This window comes from Nicotiana tomentosiformis, chromosome 11 (assembly GCF_000390325.3).
Source record: "Nicotiana tomentosiformis chromosome 11, ASM39032v3, whole genome shotgun sequence".
Classification (NCBI taxonomy): Eukaryota; Viridiplantae; Streptophyta; class Magnoliopsida; order Solanales; family Solanaceae; genus Nicotiana; species Nicotiana tomentosiformis.
The window spans coordinates 43,116,052-43,138,523 of NC_090822.1; positions in this window are offsets into that span (position 1 = coordinate 43,116,052).

Below are 22,472 nucleotides of genomic sequence, written 5' to 3' on the forward strand. Positions count from 1 at the left end.
GAGAACTCCCGAGAAACCGACTCATAGTCTCAAAAGTAAATGTGCAGGAAGATCTCCCGAGGAATCGCCTCGTAGTCTCAAAAGTAAATATGCAGGGAGAACTCCCGAGGAATCGCCTCGTAGTCTCAAAAGTAAATGTGGAGGGAGATCTCCATAGGAACCGCCTCATAGTCTCAAAAGTAAATATGCAGGGGAGATCTCCCGGGATACAGTCCTGTAGTCCCAAAGTAAATACTCGGCTCAAATAAATGGATATAATAATTACAGCAAGAAACCTATAATTTAGACTAAGTACAAGTCAAGAAAGAAGCCGAATTAACTAAATATGCTGCAAAGAGTTTAAATAGGCAATTAGGACACATAGACATGCTATTCTAGGCTAACAGGATAGCTACACATTCTAGTATACTCAGATAAGATAAAAACAAGCTATTACTCTGTAAAAAAAATCAGGTTTTTCCACAATTAGCCCGTGTACGCACTCGTCACCTCGCGTACACGACGCTCACATATCATAACAATACCAAATCCTAAGGGAATGTTCCCCACACAATCAATCGGTAACAATGCCTTTTCCATGAATATTTGGCTCTGAATGGCCCAAATCTAGCAAAAATCAATTACATACCATAAATACAGCTATAAGAAATTAATCTAATAAATGAAATCAAAGCTGAAGTAAGAAATTAGAAAATCACCCTAAAAGGTCTCCCCGGGACCACGTCTCGGAATCGGGTAAAAGTCACAAAATATGAACACACATTCACTCATGAGTTCACTCATACCAAAATTATTCAAATCTGATACCAAAATCTCGATCAAAATCACAAAATTCAACCTAAGAACTTTTCTCAACTTTTCCCCAAACTTTCAACCCCAAATCCGAAATTAAATGGAGAAGACAACTATAGATTAATGGAATACAACCAAAAACGAGTTAAGAATCATTACCCCAAAGCTTCCTCTGAAAAACACTCGAAACATTGCCAAATCCCGAGCTCTCAAGTCCAAAAATGAAGTATGAAATCAAACCCTTGCACTTAGCCCTTTTTCTGCCAGAGATCTCGCTTCTGCGAGCCTTCAACTGCATCTGTGGTACCGCACCTGCGGAAATAACATCGCAGGTGCAAAAATCACTTAAGGGGGACTAGGTCAACATCTGCGAATAAGGGCCGCATCTGCGGGCCCGCACCTGCGCTCCTCTTCCGCTTCTGCGTGTCCGCTTCTGCGGATCTATCGCCGCACCTGTGGCCCCAGCTTGATAGGGCCTAAACCACTTCTGCGGCTCCATGGCCGCTTCTACGGCTCCATGGCCGCTTCTATGGCTCCATGGCCGCTTTTGTGGCCCAAAGTGCACAGGTGCGATTACACCAGGTGCAGCAGCTTCGGCAATTGCATAAGTCCCAAACTCAATCCGTTAAGCATTTGAAACACACCCGAGGCCCCCGGGACTTCAACCAAATATACCAACCTGTCCTAAAACACCATACGGACTTAGTTGAGCCCTCAAACCACATCAAGCAATGCTAAAATCACTTATCATCCTCCGATTCAAACTTAATGAACTTGAAACTTCCAAATTCGACAATCGATGCCGAAACCAACCAAACTGCGTCCGATTGACCCCAAAATTTGCACACGGGTCATATTCAACCCTACGGACCTACTCCAACTTCCGGAATTGGGATCCGACTCCGATATCAAAAATTTCACTATCGGTCAAAATCTCCAAAACTTTGACTTTTGCCATTTCAAGCCTAAATGAGCTACATACCTCGAAAATACTATCCGGGCATGCCCCTAAGTCCAAAATCACCTAACGGAGCTAACGAAACCAACAGAACTCCATTCCGGAGTCATCTTCACACAGTTCCGACTACGGTCCAAATCCTAAGGCTTAAACTTCCATTTAGGGACTAAGTGTCCCAAAACACTCCAAAACCAAAACTAACCTGCGCGGCAAGTCACAATAGCAGAAATATGCATGGGAGAAGCAGTTAATAGGTTATCGGGGCAATAACTCTCGAAACGACCGGCCAGGTCGTTACATCCTTCCCCTCTCAAAATAATCGTTCGTCTTTGAACGAGCATAAAGACATACCTGAAGTGGTAAAAAGATGAGGATAACGGCTACGCATAACATGCTCGGTCTCCCAAGACGCCTCCTCGACTAGCTGACCCCTCCATTGAACCTTCACGAAAGCAATGTTCTTTGGCTTCAACTTTCGAACCTACCTGTCCAAAATAGCCACTGGCTCCTCGACATAAGATAGATCCTTGTCCAGTTGGACAGAGCTGAAATCCAACACATGAGCTGGATCGCCGTGATACTTCCAGAGCATAGAAACATGGAATACTGGATGGACTCCTGCTTGATTGGGAGGCAAGGCAAGCTCATAAGCAACCTCCCCAACACGCCGCAACACCCCAAAGGGACCAATGAACCTTGGGCTCAGCTTGCCCTTTTTCCTGAACCTCATAACGCCCTTCATAGGCGAAACTCGGAGCAAGACCCGCTCTCTAATCATGAATGCAACATCGCGAACCTTCCGATCCGTATAACTCTTCTATCTCGACTGGGTTATGCGAAGTCGATCCTGAATCACCTTCACCTTATCCGAGGCATCTTGAATCAAGTCTGTACCCAATAATCTAGCCTCGCCCAGATGGAACCAACCCACTGGGGACCGACACCGTCTACCATACAAAGCCTCATAATGCTCGACTGATAACTATTACTGTAGGCAAAGTTCGCAATTGGCAAAACCTAATCCCACGACCCTCCAAACTCTATCACACATGCACGGAGCATATCCTCAAATATTTGAATAGTGCGCTCGAACTGTCCGTCCATCTGAGGGTGAAATATTGTGCTCAACTCAACCCGAGTACCCAACTCCTACTGTACAGCCCTCCAGAATTGTGATGTAAACTACGTACCCTGACAGAGATGATAGATACCGGTACGCCATGAAGCCTAACGATCTCGCGGATGTAAATTCGAGCCAGCTTCTCGAAAAAATAATTAGTCATCACAGGAATGAAATGAGCTTACTTGGTCAGCCTATCCACAATCACCCAAACTGCATCAAAACTCTGCTGAGTCCGTAGGAATCCAACAATGAAATCCATAGTGATCCGCTCCCATTTCCACTATGGAATCTCTAACTTCTGAAGCAAACCCACCTGGCCGTTGATGCTCATACTTCACCTGCTGGCAATTTAGGCACCGAGCCACATACTCCACTATGTCCTTCTTCATTCTCCTCCCCCAGTAATGCTGCCTCAAGACCTGATACATCTTTGCGGCACCCGAATGAATGGAGTACCGCAAGTTATGAGCCTCTTGAAGAATCAACTCACGCAAACCATCTACATTAGGCACACATAGCCTGCCCTGCATACACAATACGCCATCATCCCCAATAGTGACCTCCTTAGCATCACCATGTCGAACTGTGTCCTTAAGGACAAACATGTGGGGTTTATCATACTGACGCTCCCTGATACGATCATAAAGAGAAGACCGAGAGACCACACAAGAAAAGATTCGATTCGGCTCAAAAATATCCAATCTCACAAACTGGCTGGCTAAGGCCTGAACATCCAATACTAAGGGTCTCTCTACTACTGGAAGATATGCTAAACTTGCTCTCCGCCCGGTGACTCAAAGCATCGTCCACCACATTGGCCTTCCCTGGGTGGTACAAAATGGTGATATCATAATCCTTAAGTAGCTCCAACCACCTCCGCTAATGCAAATTAAGATCCTTTTGCTTGAACAGATATTGTAAACTCTGATGATCAGTGTAAATCTCACAAGGAACACCGTACAAATAGTTGCGCCAAATCTTCAGGGCATGAACAATAGCTGCTAACTCAAGGTCGTGGACAGAATAGTTCTTCTCAAGCACCTACAGCTATCTGGACGCGTAGGCAATCACCCTACCATCCTGCATCAACACCGTGCCAAGACCAATCCACGACGCATCACAATATACAATGTAGAACCCCGAACCTGTAGGTAATACCAAAACTGGGGTTGTAGTCAAAGCTGTCTTGAGCTTCTGAAAGCTCTCCTCACACTCCTCCGTCCACTTGAACGAAGCACCCTTCTGGGTCAGCCTGGTCATAGGTGCTGCAATAGATGAGAATCCCTCAACAAAATGATGGTAATACCCCGCCAACCTAAGAAAACAATGGATATTCGTAGTCGATGACGGTCTAGGCCAACTCTTCACTACTTCCACCTTCTTCGGATCCACCTTTATCCCATGACTCGATACTAAATGGCCTAAAAATGCAGCTGAGTCTAGCCAAAACTCACACTTAGAAAATTTTGCATACAACTTCTTTTCTCTTAAAGTCTGAAGCACAGTCCTCAGGTGCTTCTCGTGATCCTCCCGAGTCCGAGAGTACACCAAAATGTTGCTAATAAACACAATGATGAAGGAGTCAAGATAAGGCCGGAACACACTGTGCATCGAGAGCATAAAAGCTGCTGGGGCATTGGTCAGCCCAAAAGATATCACAAGGAACTCGTAGTGACCATACCGAGTCCTGAAGGCAGTCTTCGGGATATCCGGCTCCCGAATCTTTAACTGATGATAGCCTGAACGTAAGTCAATCTTGGAGAACACTCTGGCACCATGTAGCTGATCAAATAATTCATCAATATGAGGCAATGGATACTTGTTCTTCAATGTAACTTTGTTCAGCTGGCAATAATCAATACACATACTTATAGAACTATCATTTTTCTTCACAAACAAGACAGGAGCACCCCCAAGGAGACACACTGGGCCGAATGAAGCCCTTATCAAGAAACTCCTGTAACTACTCCTTCAACTCCTTCAATTCAGGAGGAGCCATACGATATGGAGGAATAGAGATGGGTTGAGTGCCCGGCAACAAATCAATGCCAAAATTAATATCTCTGTCGGGCGGCATGCCCGGAAGATCAGCTAGAAACACATCTAGATAGTCCCTCACTACTGGAACTGACTCAGCTGTAGGGGTATCAATACTGATATCTCTCACATAAGGTAGATACACGTCACACCCCTTCTCAACCATTTGTTGAGCTTTAAGAAATGAAATGACTCGGCCGGGAGTATACTCTTAGGTACCTCTCCACTCTAATCACGGTAAACCTGGCATAGCCAGCGTCCGTGACAATCAAGAATAGCATAATGGGGCGACAACCAGTCCATGTGCAAGATAACATCAAAGTCTACCATTCTGAGTAATAATAAATTGGCTCTGGTCTCAAAACCACTAAGAGCAATCAAACACGATCGATACACATGGTCCACAACAAGAGAATCTCCCACAGGAGGAGACACATAAACAGGGGAACTCAAAGAATCCCAAGATACGCCCAAATGTGGGGCAAAATAAGAGGACCCATATGAATACATAGAGACTGGGTCAAATAATATCGACCCATCTCTATGACAGACCGGAACAATACCTGTAATGACAGAGTCGTAAGCAACTGCCTCTGTACGAGCTGAAAGAGCATAACACATGGCCTGGCCTCCACCTCTAGGGCGACCTCGACCTCTCCGACCTCCACCTCGAGCTGGCTGAGCAGGTGGGGTGGTAGCTGGTGCTTGAATAATAGCCTGAGGACTCGGTAGCGCACGTGGTGGCTAATAAGTCTATGGAGGTGTAACCCTCCTAAGTATGGGGCAATCCCTCACCATATGGTGGGTGTCGCCATACTCAAAACAACCACTCAGAGGCTATGGTTGCTGCGACTGACTCGAGCCAGGTCTACTGGACTGGCCGCTAAAAGCACCCCGAGCAGGAGGCACACTAGATACTGGCGGTGCATAATAAGGCTCCTGGGGCCTAGAAGGGGCTGGAACACCATTGGCGGCTGGAAGAGCTGAATGAATGGGGTGACTCACATGACCCCTACCATGGCGAGTTGCGGGGGCACGAGTTCCAAAATAAGAGACAGTCTCTCGAGACCTCTTGGTCTCTCTCTTCTCTCGGTCCCAGGCAAGCATGCCCTCCAATCTCCTGGAAATACTCACAACCTACTGATAAGGGATATCCATGTCCAACTCCCTGGCCATAATAATCCGGATACTGGGGTGGAGTCCCTCAATAAACCGTCGAACCCTCTCTCGAACTGTGGCAACCAAGGCCAGTGCATGTTGGGCCATATCACTGAAGAGGACTGCATACTCTGACACAGTCGTAGCACCCTGGCACATCTGCTCAAACTTCGCGCGCCATGAGTCCCTAAGGCTCTAAGGGACTTACTCTCTCAAAAATATGTCCGAGAACTGAGTCCATGTAAGTGAAGCTGCCTCATCCGGACTAGTCAACTCATAAGCATGCCACCATTGATAGGCTGCTCCTCTAAGATGGAAAGTGGTAAAAGAAACCTCACTCGTCTCCGCTATGCCCATAGTACGGAGAATCCAATGACACTCCTCCAGAAAATCCTGAGCATCATCTGTAGCCAATCCGCTGAAGGTAGGTGGGTGGTACTTCTTGTACCTCCCAAGTCTGAGCTGCTCCGCCTCAAAAGTAGTTGTCCTAGTCTCATACTGAACCGGAGCTATCGGAGGCATAGGAATGAACTCTGGGGTCTGATCAACCTGGACCCTCTTCTCAGGAGTGCGGGCTACGGGAGTTTGTGCCCCCCCCCCAGCCTGAGATGTAGCGGGAGCTAATGAAATCAATCTAGCATGAGCTAAGGTGCTGAACATGCTCATGAACAGGGCTAGAGTCCCCTAGAGGGCTGGTGTAGCAATAGGAACCTTCGGTGCCTGCCCTCCAGCTAGAGCAACTGGGGGCTCCTCTGTCGCACCTCGCGCGGGTGCTCTGGCTGCACCGCGTGGTCATCCTCTACCCCAGTACCGGCCTTTGGCAGCTCTAGCAGGGGCGCGATGCCTGGTCATCAGATCCTATGGTACGGGTCCTCACCATATATTATAAAGAATAGATTACAGAAGTTTAGAATTTTTGATGCCAACAAATTTTGCATGACAAGGAACCAAAGAAGCATAATTTCTCCTAACAGTTCCAGAGCCTCCCGAAGATAAGTACAGACATCTCCGTACCGATCCTCGAGACTCTAATAAACCATCTTGTGACTTACGACACCTATGAACCTAGAGTTCTGATACCAACTTGTCACGACCCAAATTCTCCGTCTATGAATCGTCATGATGGCACCTAGTCTCTACGACTAGGTAAGCCTAACACTTGCGGAAAGGAAATGAAAAACATGAAAATTAACAACTAACAGTAACAGATATTTTAATAAGCAATTGAGATGCCGCTCGGCATATACAATAATAAACTCTCTAAATATATATGACACTCCCAAAATCTGAAACACCGTAAGTCACAAGCTTCTACGAAGTTTTAACTGTTCTATACATCAGTGTCTATAGAAATAAGAGAAGAATCAACATAGGGGGATAGAAGGAGACTCCGAGGATCTGCAGGAGTGGGCAGATGTACCTTGAAGTTCTCCGAAAATAGCAGCGACTACAACTAAGGCAAAGGCTGGTAAAAGGAACCTGGATCTGCACACGAAACAAATGTGCAGGAAAAGGCGTGAGTACACCACAGCAGTACCCAGTAAGTGCTAAGCCTAACCTCGGCCGAGTAGTGACGAGGTCAGGCCAAGGCCCTACTGGTATATAGTAAATAAGCAGGAGAGTATAACAATATAATAAGAGTCTAAAATTTAAACAAAGAAAACATAGCAAAGTAGCAACGCATAACATAGAAATAAACAGCAGGGGATCTCCCATGATACCGTCTCGTAGTCCCAAAATAAAAGTGCAAGGAGATCTCCCGTGGAACCGCCTCGTAGTCTCAAAAGTAAATATGCAGGGAGAACTCCTGAGAAACCACCTCCTAGTCTCAAAAGTAAATGTGCATGGAGATCAAGTAAATATCAGGTTTTTTCTTGACTAAGTACAAGTCAAGAAAGAAGCGGGATTTACTAAACATCCTGCAAAGAGTCTAAATAAGCAATTAGGACACGTAGACATGCTATTCTAGGCTAATAGGATAGCTACACATGCTAGTATACTCAGATAAGATGAAAATAGGCTATTACTCGGTAAAGAAAATCAGGTTTTTCCACAAATAGCCCGTGTACGCACTCGTCACCTCACATACACGGTGCTCACATATCATAACAACACCAAATCCTAAGGGAATTTCCCCCACACAAGGTTAGGCAAGCCACTTACCTCGAATCAAGGTCAATCAATCGGTAACAAAGCCTTTTCCACGAATATCCGGCTTCAAGTGGCACAAATCTAGCCAAAATCAATTACATACAATAAATATAACTATAAGATATTAATCTAATTAATGAAATCAAAGCTAAAGCAAGAAATTAGAAAATCACCCTAAAAAGTCTCACCGGGACCATGTCTCGGAATCAGGTAAAAGTCACAAAATATGAACACCCATTCACTCATGAGTTCACTCATACCAAAATTACTCAAATCCGATACCAAAATCTCGATCAAAATCCCAAAATTAGGCCTAAGAACGTTTCTCAACTTTTCCCCAAAATTTCAAACCCAAATCCGAAATTAAATGGAGAAGACAACAATAGATTAATGGAATACAACCAAAAACGAGTTATGAATCATTACCCCATAGCTTCCTCGAAAAAACCCTCGAAAAATCGCCAAATTCCGAGCTCTCAAGTCCAAAAATGAAGAATGAAATCAAACCCTCGCACTTAGCTATTTTTCTGCCAGAGATCTCGCTTCTGCGAGCCTTCAACCCCATCTCCGGTACCGCACCTGCAGAAATACCATCACAGGTGCAAAAATCACATAAGGGGGACTAGGTCAACATCTGCGAACAAGTGCCACATCTGCGGACCCGCACCTGCGCTCCTCTTCCGCTTCTGCGTGTCCGCTTCTGCGCATCTATCACCATACCCGTGGCCCCATCTTGATAGGGCCTAAACCACTTTTGCGGCTCCATGGCTGCTTCTACGGCTCCATGGCCGCTTTAGCGGCCCAAAGTGCACAGGTGCGATTACACCAGGTGCTGCAGCTTCAGTAATTGCATAAGTCCCAAACTCAATCCGTTAAGCATTCGAAACACACCCGAGGCCCCCGGGACCTCAACCAAACATACCAACTAGTCCTAAAACACCATATGGACTTAGTCGAGCCCTTAAACCACATCAAACAACGCTAAAATAAATTATCATCCTCTGATTCAAACTTAAAGAACTTGAAACTTCCAAATTCGACAACCGATGCCGAAACTAACCAAACCATGTCCTATTGACCCCAAATTTTGCACACAAGTCATATTCAACCCTACGGACCTACTCCAAATTTCAGAATTGGGATCTGACCTCGATATCAAAAATTCCACTACCGGTCAAAATCTCCAAAATTTCAACTTTCGCCATTTCAAGCCTAAATGAGTTACAGACCTCCAAAACACTATCCGAACACGCCCCTAAGTCCAAAATCACCTAACAGAGCTAACGGAACCAATGGAACTCTATTCCAGAGTCATCTTCACATAGTTCCGACTACGGTCCAAATCCTAAGGCTTAAACCTCCATTTAGGGACTAAGTGTCGCAAAATACTCCAAAACCAAAGCGAACCCTCCCGGCATGTCACAATAGCAGAAATAGGTATGGGAGAAGCAGTTAATAGGGGATCGGGTCTATAACTCTAGAAATGATCGATCGGGTAATTACACATAACCTCACGAGTCTAAATATATGATTAGTTTCCAAATATGAGTTTTAATTAATGTTCAAAGCCTCAAAATGTACTTTCTAATCTTTCAAGTCAAAATTTCTATTATTCTCTTTTTGATTCCTTCATTTGGAGTTAAAATCAATGGTAGATTCAAGTTATCTTTTCTCTATGTTTGGATTCCTTACTCCCATTGATATAGATGAAATCTCCTTTAAAAATCTCCCAGAACTGTGTTGTACAGCTTTGAAAATGATAAAATAAAGTTCTATGTACGAAATGGGTTCTTAAATAAGAAAGGTAAAATTTCAAAAATGTTGCCCAGGCATTAGCGCCAGCCTAGACACATCGCGTCACAGGTCACCTGCCCTCCTGTCTCTACAACCAAGGATGGACGCGAAGTTCCCACCTTAGCATCAACTATTGCTGCAATTATTTGTAGCTTTTTGCATCCCAAATCATCCTCTGAACACCCACGAAACATACTCGGGACCCCATTCAATCTCAAACTACTCTATATGTGCTACACAAACTTTTCCAAGAGCTCAAAACATATATGGCAATATCACAACTAAGAATCGTGATCCATACCAAATTATGAACTTTATGAGGCTCTTCAAGTTCCCATTTTCACAAGATATATCTAAATTACACCTGAGCTCCCCGAGTGCTGAACTGAACATAGGTACAAGTACAAAATCATCATACAAACTTATTGGAGCCTTTAAATCACCGATGTGAGCTCGTTAACCCAAAATATTGACTTTGGTGAACTCCCTTGATTTTAAGCCTCTAGTTATGAACTAAGTGATCCAAATTACCCTCGAACCTCTTACAACCCGAATCACCCATACCCCAAAGTCATAAAACATAAAATGAACTTACTGGTAGTCTCAAATAGGGGAAAGGGTACCTAGAACTCAAAATAACCGGTTGGATCGTTACATTCTCCACCCGTTAAACAAGAATACGTTGTTGAATGGGTTTAGAAATATACCTGGACTGTCAAAAAGGTGTGGATATCTGCTCGGTAGATCTGACTTTGTCTCCCAAGTTGCCTCCTCATTCAGTTGACCTTTTCAAAGCATGTTCACCGAGGTGATGACCTTAGTTTCTGAACCTATCTGTCCAAAACATCTATCGACTCTTCTTCATAGGCTAGATTCTTATCAAAATAAATTGTGCTAATTTCCAAAATACGTGAGTTATCTTCATTATACTTTCGAAGTATAGAAATACAAAATATCGAATATACCCTTGATAGGCTAGGACACAAACCAAGCCTATAATCTATCTTACCAACTCTCTCCAACACCTCAAATGGGCTAATAAACCTCAGACACAACTTTCCCTTCTTCCCAAACCTCATCACTTGTTTCATGGATGAAACTTTCAGAATAACCTTCTTAACCTCCATAAATGCCACATTATGCACCTCTTTGTTCGAATAACTCTTTTGCCTACTTCGAGCTATCCGAAGTTGCTCTTGAATCAACTTTAACTTCCTCAAAGCATCTCGTACCAAATATGTACCCAACACCCTAGTTTCACCATGCAATTCTACCAATGGGAGAGCGATACCGTCCACCATACAAAGCCTTATACGAGCTATCTGAATGTTAGACTGATAATAGTTGTTGTAAGCAAACTCTACCAAAGGAAAGAGCTTATCCCAATGACCTTCAAAGTCAATCACACAAGCTCTCAATATGTCCTCAGATAGTCCGCTCAAACTAACCATCAGTCTAGGTGAAAGGTTGTGCTAAGCTCAACTTTTATACCCAACTCTCGCTGTACAACTCTCCAAATGTTAGTTATGAACTGAGTATCCCGACCTCATGTCATGGAAATAGGCACTACATGCAAATGAATTATCTCCTAGATGTAAATATTAGCCAACCACGCTGAAGTATAAGTGGTCAACATCGGTATGAAGTGTGTGGACTTGGTCAATCTATCAACAATGACCCAAATAGAATCAAACTTTCTCAAAGTGTGTGGTAAGCCTACCACAAAGTCCAAAAAGATACGCTCCCCCTTCCACTCTCGATATAACCATCTTCTGATTCAGACCACCTAGTTTTTGATGTTCATACTTGACTTGTTGATAATTCAGACACTATAAAACATGTCCTACAATGTCCTTCTTCTTACTCTGCCACCAATAGTGTCTCTTCAAGTCGCGATACATCTTTGTGACACTTGGGTAATAGAATACCATGAACTGTGTGCTTCCTCAAGTATCAACTCCCTTAAAAATCAACATTAGGAACACAAAACCGACCCTAGAGCCGCATGACACCATCATTTCTAATTATGAAATTCTTGGAACACCTCATTTCACTGTGACCATAAGCACTAACAAATGGGATCATCATACTAACGAGCCTTAATGCACTCAAACAATAATAATTTTGCAGCAATACAAGCAAGAACTCTACTAGGCTCAGCATTATGAAACCTCACAAATCTGTTGGCCATGTTCAGAACATCCATAGCCAAAGTCCTCTCCTCAGCTGGAATAAATGCCAAACTACCCATACTCTCAACATTTCTACTAAAGGCATCCACTACCACATTCACCTTACTCGAATGATACAAGATAGTGATATCATAATACTTAAGCAACTCAACCATCTCTATTGCCTCAAATTCAAATCCTTCTGATTGAACAAGTGCTGAAGAGTACGATGATCAGTATAGAACTACATGATACACCATATAAGTAATGCCTCGATATCTTGAGTGCATGCACAATAGCTGCCAACTTCAAATTTTGAACTGGATAATTCTTCTCATGAGGCTTTAACTACCTTGATGCATAGGCAATCATTCACTATGTTATATCAATACACCACCAAAAATAATGCGTGAAGCATCACAATACACCGTGTATGACCCTAAACCTGTAGGAACAACAACACTGGGGCTATAGTCAAAACATTCTTGAGCTTCTGATATCTCTCCTTGCACACATCAAACCATCTAAAAGGAACACCTTTCTGAGTCAACCTACTGAATGGAGCTGCAATGAATGAGAACTTCAACAAAATGACAATAATAGCATGTAAAACCCAAGAACTCCAAATATTTGTAGCTGTAGTATGTCTAGTCCAATTCTGAACTGCCTTAATCTTCTTATAATCAACCTTAATATCATCAGCAGACACTATGTGACCCAAAAATGTTACCGAGTCCAACCAAAACTCATACTTTGAGAGCTTAGCATAAAGTTGCTTCTCCTTCAAAGTCTTAGGCACTATCCTCAAATGTCTCATACTTCTCTCTACTACGAGAGTAAACCAAGATGTCATCAATGAGCACTATTACAAAAAAATCAAATAAAGCTTGAACACTTGGTTCATCAAATCTATAAATGCTACTGGCGCATTAGTCAAACAAAATAACATCACCGAGAACTCATAATGATCATAATGAGTCATAAAAACTATCTTTGGAATATCTGAAGCCCTAATCTTTATCTGATGATAACCTAATGTCAAGTTAATCTCGGAGAACACCATAGCACCTTGAAGCTAATAAAAAAATCATCAATACGAGATAATGGATACTTGTTCTTGATGGTAACCTTATTGAACTATCTATAATCAATGCACATCATCATAGTACCATCCTTCTTCTTCACGGACAATACTAGTACACCCCAAGGATAAATACTAAGTCTAACGACTAACTTATCAAGCAAATCTGGCAACTACTTCTTCAACTCACTTGGAGCCATATGGTAGGGTGGGCACATATGGGATGAGTACCTGGTACCAAATCAATACCAAAATTAGCATCCTTATTTAGTGGCATAACCAGTAGAGCCATAGGGAACACATATGTAACTCTCTCACCATTGACACTGAATCCATGGAAGGAACATGTGCAATAGTATTCCAAATGAAAACCAAGTACACTATACACTTTTTCTCAACCATACACTGAGATTTCAAAAATAAAATCACCCTACTCATACAATGACCAAGTGACCCTCTCCGCTCTAGTATAGGATATCCTGACATAACTAAAGTCCTAGTCTTGGCGTGACAATCCAAGATAGCATATTACGGGGACAACCAATTAAAGCCATGAATCACCTCAAAATCCACCATATCCAATGATAATAGATCAATTGTTGTATCATACCCATTAATAGTAACAAAACACAATGGATAATCCCGATCAACCACAAATTGAATCTCCAGCAGACATAGACACATAAACAAGAACATAAAAAAATAATTACAAGACATACCCAAATATGATCCAAAATATAATGACACATAGGAATACATAGAACCCAAATCAAATAACATTGAAGCATCTTTATGACAAACTGAAAAAATACCTGTAACAACTACACCAGACGCCACTGCCTCAGGCCTACCCCGAAAACGCAGAGCAACAAGAATTACCTCCACTTGTCTGTCATCTACCTTTAGGGAAACCTCTACCCACCTAACCTCCACCTCTAGCTGACTAGACAAGCAGTATAGAAACTGGAGCTGGAATCATAGATTAAGTACCCTACTGATGCATACAACACTGCAATCTAGGGCAATTCTTCTTAACATGCCGGAAGTCTAAAAACTTGAAATAACCCCTAAATGAAACAAGTTGTTGGGATTTAGTATGCCCCTAGTGACCAGAATAGCCACGGTAAAAATCATATGTAAGAGGGCAATATAAGGTGATGGCCCCGAATGAGTACCGTGAGAACCATTACTGACTAGAGTACCTTTAGAAGTCTGAAGTGATGAATGAATTGTTCTATCAAAATGGCATCTATCAAAATGACCCTTGCCCCTTGAAGAGCCACCACTAAATCTACCTGTACCGCAAGGCTTCTTAGCCTCACCCTCCTATGGATCCTACCTATGGATAGGATAAATCCATCATTCTATCCCCACAGCTTGACCAAAGGTAGTTTGTGACTTAGTCTCTCGAGCCATACTAATCTTAATGCCAATATTAAGCCAATTAATAAACCTCCTCACCTTCTTAGTCTCGGTGGGGATTAGAAAAGCTGCATATTGAGATAAATCTATAGATCTCATCTCATGCTCTATAACTGTCATGCCTCCCTAGCAGAGATACTCAAAACAGACCTCGTAGCTCATCCCTTCTAGTGAGATCGATGAACCTCTCCAAGAGTAAATCTAAAATTGAGTCCAAGTGAGACGAAGGGACCTTGTTGGCATATCTTACTCATAAGTCTGCCACTATCTCGTGGTTGTCCCTCTTAATAGTAAAGTAGTGAAATCAACTCCATTGGTCTTCACAAGACCCAAATTGCACAAATCTCGGGACATATGTCTAAGAACTCGGGCATTAATTATGGGATCACTATCAAAATGTAAGGCTCTAACAAACTGATAAATTATTTTTTGGTCCTTAACAAACATAGCGGGCCTAACCTCTGGCTGTACTGCAACAATAGGATCAACTACCCCAACGGGTGGAATAGTGGGAACTCCAATAATGAAATGTAGTAGTAACCTGCTCTAAGGTGTGAATAGTTGGGGTTTAGGCTCATCCTTCACCCTGAGAGGTAGCTAGAACCGTAGGAATTATCCCCGCCTGTGCCAAATCTTCAAAGTAACTCAAAATCCGAACCTTGGTCTCCTAAACCACTAGAGCAGCCATAAAACCCTCGGGAACCTATGTTGAACCTGGCGAATCAATATGATCTAGAACCTAGTCGACCACTAGGCTATTAGTGGCTCAATAGAAGAAGCTCTGGTACGACCACGAGTAGTTGTAGATGCTCTAACTCTCACCGGTAGTACTGTATGTGCCCTAGTATAAGCTCTAGCCTTGGCCCAGACCCTACCTCTCCTAGTTTCAGCCTGGGTTATCGATTCTTGCTCATCATCTATCGATGTACGTGTCCTCATTATTTTCTATAGAATAGAAGAGTAAAGATTTAGACTTCAAGAGAAAACAAGGTCGTATAATAAACATAGAAAGGAAGGGAAGTTTCCTATATTCCATATAGCCTCTTGAAGATAAGTATAAAAAGTTTCTTAAATGCCATGTAGTCTCTCGAAGATAAGTATAGATGTCTTTATACCGATCCACAAAACTCTACTAGATATGCTTATGACTTGTGAGATATGTGATAGCTAGGCTCTAATACCAACTTGTCACAATCCAAAATACTGCCAGGTCGTGATGGCACCTAATACAACCCACTAGGAAAACCAACTAAAGCAAAACCCAAATATAAAGCGTAAAACTAAGATTAGTCATAAATAGAACTATTATCATTACATAAATTAAAATCTAGTAATAAGTGTGGAATCAACCATAAATACTAATTCAAATCTAATAATAAGTGTGGAATCAACCATAAATATAATTCAAATCTAATAATATGTGTGGAATCAATCATAAACACTCCGAGGAACTACTGTCACAATGTCATGAGCTCTAAGAGTAACATAAGACATAAATCTCTGGAATACATTACTCTCTGAACAAGAAAGTAACTCCAAGGTGTTGCGGACGGATATCCAATTTTACCTCAAGTCTCTCAGGTAATTAGCTACTGAGCTCCCTCTTGGGTCCCACTCATACCTGAATCAGTATCAACACCACAATATGCATAAATATATTATGAGTATAAAATACAAGGGTACTCTAAATGTATCAAGTCTAACCCAGACTATGTAGTGGTGAGGTTTTGACGAGAATACACACTTTTCATAAACATGTACAGTCTATAATCATGGAAAATAATAGAAGAAATAAAAAGGAATAGCATATCTACTAAGCACAATTAAATAATAAGAAATAATACTTCTTCCTTCTGGTATTATGATCAATACATGTATTAAAGCATCAGAATCGCATATAAAGGGAATATTCATCAAGTAGCATTCACAAGGTGTGTATCAACAAGAGTCTACAATGTCTATGCAAGATAAAGGCTCTAACTTTATACAAAAACTAATACAAATCCATTTGTATACAGACGTTGCTCGCGCACTGCTAATCGAGTTCTAGTGTTCAGTGACTCAAGAAGGAGGAATGCATATCCATACGCAATTGGAACGTAAATCCATATGTCCAAACAAACATCTCAATACAGGAATATAAATTCACACGACCAAATAGATGCCTCAACACAGGAGCATGAATCTACATAGCCAAACAAACTCATTTGAATAATGAGAACTATCTATATGCTAGCATGGTGCATATAAGAGGACAATTTATAACTATGCAGTTTTACCATGTAAGGCAAGTACATGAAATTTATAAATATTATATTAAAATGTGAATGAAGCCTATAAAATTATTCTAGCATAGATAAGATGCTCAAATAGTCATACAACAGATGAAATATCCAACAAGTAGAAGCATGTAATCAAACAACGCATAGAAAAGCCTAAGAACTACCTCGGGCATAAATAAACTATGGTACCCGCATACACGCTTGTCTCTAAAGTCGGGATTAGCTATAATACTTACCTTAAAGTAAGCTTCAATCTTCCAAAATGCCTTTTCCTCTATCATCAGCCTCCAAATGCCTACAATCCAGCCAAAGAATACTCAACGAGGTCAAATAAAGCTATAGGAATTAACTCCAAATGATAAAGCTACAATCTTTAATCAAATCTTAAAAGCCAACAAAAGTTAACCCTAGCTCCATAAGGTCAAAACCCAAATAAAAGTTAGATCTCATTTATTTAAGTCATAATCATAGATCTAGGTTAGTATTCCATACTCTAATGATGTAGATGCAATCTTCTTCAAAACTCTTCCAAAACCGCATTGTGTAGTTCCCAAAATGACAAAATAAAGTTTACGTATGAAATGGGATCTTAAATAAGAAAGCTAAAACTTTTCCCATGCATTTGGCGCCAGCCTGGACACGTCACGTCCCATGTCGCTTTCCCTTTTGTCTCCTACAAAGGGTAGATGTGAAGCGTCCACCTTAGCATCAATTGTTGCTGCAATTTTCTACAGCTCTTTGCATCCCAAATCATCCTTCAGACACCCTAAAACTCACCTTGAGCCCTCAGGATCCCATCCATTAAATCTAACTAGGCCATATATCCTACACAAACTTATCCAAAGGCTCAAAACAAATACGGTAACATCATAACTAAGAATCATGACCCAAACCAAATTATGAACTTTCTTGAATTTTTAAAGTTCCAACTTTCACAAGATATGTCCAAATCACACCTGAGCCTCCCGAGTGCTAAATGGAACATATGTACGAGTCTAAAATTATCATATGAACCTATTAAAACTTTTAAATCAACTCTATTAACTTTAAACCTCTAGTTAGGAATTAAGTGTTCCTAATTGCCCCAAATTTTTCGGGACAAGAACCACCCATACCCGCAATTCATAAAAATGAAATAAACCAATGAAAAGTCTCAAATATGGAATGGGGTTCCTAGAACGTAAAATAACTGGTTGGATCACTGCAGTATGGAGTTAAAGTGAACACATAGATCGGTCACACTAGGCTATAAACATTTTCGGTCCCTCATGGCTATTACATCAAAATGCCTTGTGGGAGTTGGTCCCATTAGAGTTGCTTTGAAATATTTTTTTGATAATATATTTTTCTTATTGGGTTATGTATGAGTTCCCTAGTTTGAGTATAGTCAGGCTTGAGGCTGAGTGGTCAAACTCTTGAATACATCCTGTGACCGGGATATTTTGTAGCTCATTGGTGCATTCTCTGATTGCTTATTTAGATCTTCAAAATGTTGGATCTAGGTTTCTTTTGGCATTGTAGGACTCCATGTGAGACTTTTTTCTTCAACAGTACATATATTATAGGAAGTAAATGAATTGTGTAGTTGTAAATATTACCTCAAAAGTAATATATCTTCAGGTATCGAGCGTTCTAGTTTCTTAGAAGCTCTGTATCTTCAGTCCTGCAAAATTTGTATGCTCCTTATCTGACTGATATGATGATCTGATATGAGTCTTCCCAATTGAATCCTATTTTTTTGGATGATGCGTCATGTGTGTGGCAACACATGCTTGAGGACCTAATCCCCTAGCTTGAATATTTTGGCTTGTACGTTCATGTTGTAATAGCGAGCAACTTTTCCTTTGTAAGTAGTGATCTAAAGGTGTGCTTCTTTTTGCCCGCGAAGTCTAGTCCTGCCTTCAAGACTTCTTTGATTTGATCTTAGGGCTTTGTAGATTGACTTCGACCATTAGCAAGGCTTGGGCTTTGTGAATTAGGGAGCAAGGAGTTTCACCTGTTCAAGTAGATGTGGTAGCATCCCATAGTACCTTGGAAAATTTGAAGGCCCATTTGCCTTTAGCCCTATCAATCAGCTTCTTTGGAGTGAATTTTTTTTTTTACTTTTTGACTTAGCTTGTACGAAGGATTTAGGATATTTGGGTGTTGAGAATTTAGTAGAATTATCCTATCTCTACAAAGAGAACGAAATTCACTTCCAATGAATTGTAATCCGTTGTCACATATAATCTACTTTGGTAATCCAAACCTGTAAATTATAATTTTCCAAACAAAACTAATCATGTCAGTTTCTTTTATCTAGGAAAAAGCTCCATCTTTGATACATATTAGAAAAGTAGTCGGTTAGTGCTAGCCTGTTGCATAATTGCCCTGGGGCCTATGGTTGCTTGCCCACTAAGTTCATTCCTCATTTCATGAATGGCCATGATAAGAAGATGGAATGTAGAGGTTTGGATGGAACATGAATAGTTGGCATGTCTCTAGAATTTGTCACATTTTTACCATTGTTTGTGTGTCTCTCCTTATTGTTGGCTATTGGCCAAGCTTTTGCTTCCCGAATAGTTTTTGAACTGCTCTTCATAGATTTTCTTGAGCATGTACGAGGCATCTTGTGGCCCCATACACCTTAGAAATGGGCCAACGAATGAGCGCCAGTAGAGTTTATCATCTACGATACAATATCTTGCTTATTTTATCTGGAGGCTCCAGGCCACTGTCTTGTTAGTTGGACGATAAGGCAATAAGGTTTGGCCAATCTAGTGTTAAACTTATGTTATAAATATGAGTGACCTCACTGCCAATGGCTGGATGTTCAAGGTGCACGATCGAGATTACTTTGATGCCGGTCGTTTGGATGGAAGAATTTATATAGGCGAGGGCATCAACATCTTGATTTTTTTTCCTGCGCTACCTATTTGATTTTGACCTATTGAAAGAGATTGATAATACCTTCCATTTGTTATAGGTAAGCTTGCTTTTTTGGTTCCTAGTGTTATAGCGACTGATTGGGAATCAATTCTGACCAAGCGTCATTAGCTTCCAAAGTTGCGAGCCAGGTTAAATCCTGCAATAAGATATTCATACTCAACTTAGTTGTTAATAAATTTGAATTCACAATGTATATATTGGTAGATTATTTCGCAGTCGGGTGATAGCAGCACTATACCAAGTCCGGATCCCCTAATATTGGTTGATCAATCTATATAAATGGTCATAATTCCTTGTTGAGTTTTCCTTGTAATAATAAGTAATTTTTGTCAGCTTCGGGTTAAATATTTATACTAAATTTAGCTATGAGATCAACTAGAACTTGTGATTTGATTGCTGTCCTATTTTGGAATACTATATCATATTCGCTAAGTTCTATAGCCTATTTGGCTACTATGTCTGAGAGTTCAGGCTTGTGCAGTATGGTTCGTAATGAGAATGTTGTTACAATCATGAGCTTGTGAGATGCCATCACGAGGACCAGAGCTAGCTTTTCTAGTTGTAGATACCTCGCTTCCGTGTCTACTAGTGATATACTAACATGATATATATGGTGTTATTTACCTTGTTCATCTCAAACTAGGACGGAGCTTATGGCACTCTCTGACAAGGCCAGGTACACATGGAACGTCTCTCTGTCTTTAGGTTTTAAGAGTAAAGGCGGACTAGATAGGTACTACATGAATTGTTGTTGGGCCTTCTCGCATTCGTCCGAGGACACCCCTGATGATAGGCTATAATATTGTATTTTAGTCGCTTATTGAACTCTAATTCACTACAGTTTATTTGTGTTTGAGATTTAATTGGTAGTGTTTTGCTCTTATTATGTGTGTTATGCCATGTAGGAGCGATTCTGAGTAATGTAGATGTTGTGGAGCTAATTCGAGCTATTTGGAGCTTTGAAGTCTGAGTAAAAGCCCAAGGTATTAAGCCGGGATTGTGTTCGGGGATCAATGGATGAATAGTGCACTTAGTGGGAGGAAAAAAGGTTAGCAGGAGGAAAACCAAGGTGTGCATATGCGCATGAGAGAACCCCAGTGCGCACTTGAGCGCGCAAGTGATGCAGTGTACTGCCAGGGGTGCGCGGTCACTCCTTATCTTCTCCCATTGATAACGTTCTTTGCTTATTCCTTATTTCGGTTGTCATTAGTCAATAGCTTTATATTCTTAATTAATTTTAGTTTGACATCTTATAAATCTCAATTGTTGATCATCTTGGATAGCAACCAAGCTAGAAACTACGAGAATACTATTAAATCCAATCCCTGTGGATAAGATATTATACTATACTATATTTGATTAGCAAACAGAATTTAAGTGTGTATTTTGCGCTCGTCCAATTTTGGCGACGTTGTCGGGGATTGGCAATCAATAGTGCTTGAAATAGTTTGTAGTGCTAATTCGGGAATTTTTTTTCCTTTTATTTCTATTTTCTCTTTTTACGTTTGGTGTTTATTGACTGTGCGCAGGTTACAGGTTAAGATTGGTGCATGACTCGAGCTTCTGCGAAAGAAGTTCTACCATACAAGCCAAAGATAGAAAAACAACTGCGACAGCTGAGGAAGGAAAGAAATCTCACAGATACGTTTGAAAAGGTTGGGCAATTCTCAACCAAAGAAACTATGGCTGGAAACGGTGATGATATTGTAGATTTTGGTGCAATAGAAGCAGCCCAACAATGAGAAAAAGCTGCATGGGATGCTGAGGAAGCAACTATTAGACATGCATAGATTATCTATAAAAAAGAGAGGGACCGGAGAATTGCTCAAAATCAACCCTTGGTTGCAGAACAGTTCGGGAATATAGCTCCCATGCCTGGGCGATTATGCTAAACCGGTCTACAATCAAGGCTTATCAAGTGTTAGGCCACCTCCAATTACAGCCAACAATTTCGAGTTGAAGCAAGGATTGCTTCAACCATTCAGAATTGTTGTGTTTTTAAAGGAAAGATGAATGATGATCCAAAACACATCTAATGGACTTCGAAGAAATTATGAACACCTTTCAATACAATGGGGTGTCACAAGATGCAGTGTACTTAAAGGCATTCCCCTATTCACTTAAAGATGAAGCAAAGCAGTGGCTTCAAAGCTTGCCCATGGGATCGATCAGAACATGGGAAGAGATGACCAGAAAATTCCTTAATAAATATTTTTCCTCAGCTAAGATGGACAAGTTTGAAGAGAAATCCATAACTTCTACCAGAAAGAGACTTAAACTGTTTTTAAAACATGGGAGAGGTTTAAGGAGATTGTTAGGAAGTGTCAACATAGTGGAATTAAACTCTGGATGCAACTCTAGGACTTTTGGGATGGATTGACACCGGCCTCGCGTAGAACATTGAGCAATGTAACTGAAGGCCCTTTGACGAAGATGACTCCAGAGGAAATAGTTATAATTCTTGATGATTTATCTGAAGATGCTAATCAGTGGCCCTCTGAGAGTGCTGAAAGAAAAAGATTAACTTGTGTTCACCAAGTTGACGCTAATACATCTGTGCAGGTGCAACTTGATG